The following is a 324-nucleotide window of genomic DNA, read 5'->3' as shown; positions in this document are numbered from 1 at the left end:
GCAGCGGGGCGGGTGCGCCTGGCTCTCCGGAGCGCGCGCCGGCGGGAGGAGCTCAGGGTTGGGGGAATTGAACAACTTCTTATTATTCCTATTATTAGCCTCAGCCTGATGCCGTAGGGCAGAGCGTTTGGGGCCGGAGGGATGTGGCCGTGAGCTCGGCTTCTCGGCATCTCCGAGACGCAGACGCCGCCGCCGGCGCGGGTAGGGGTCAGGACCAGGACCGGGACCCACCCCGCTGATTTCTCACCGTCTATCCACAGATCCTGGGCGCCATGCGGCTCCCGGACCCGCGGCCCTGGGCCTCCCTGCTGCTGGCGGACTTGG

The sequence above is a fragment of the Fukomys damarensis genome, unplaced genomic scaffold (assembly GCF_012274545.1).
Source record: "Fukomys damarensis isolate Sample0158 unplaced genomic scaffold, DMR_v1.0_HiC HiC_scaffold_20, whole genome shotgun sequence".
In the NCBI taxonomy this organism is placed as follows: domain Eukaryota; kingdom Metazoa; phylum Chordata; class Mammalia; order Rodentia; family Bathyergidae; genus Fukomys; species Fukomys damarensis.
Note: the sequence above shows the minus strand (reverse complement) of the source record.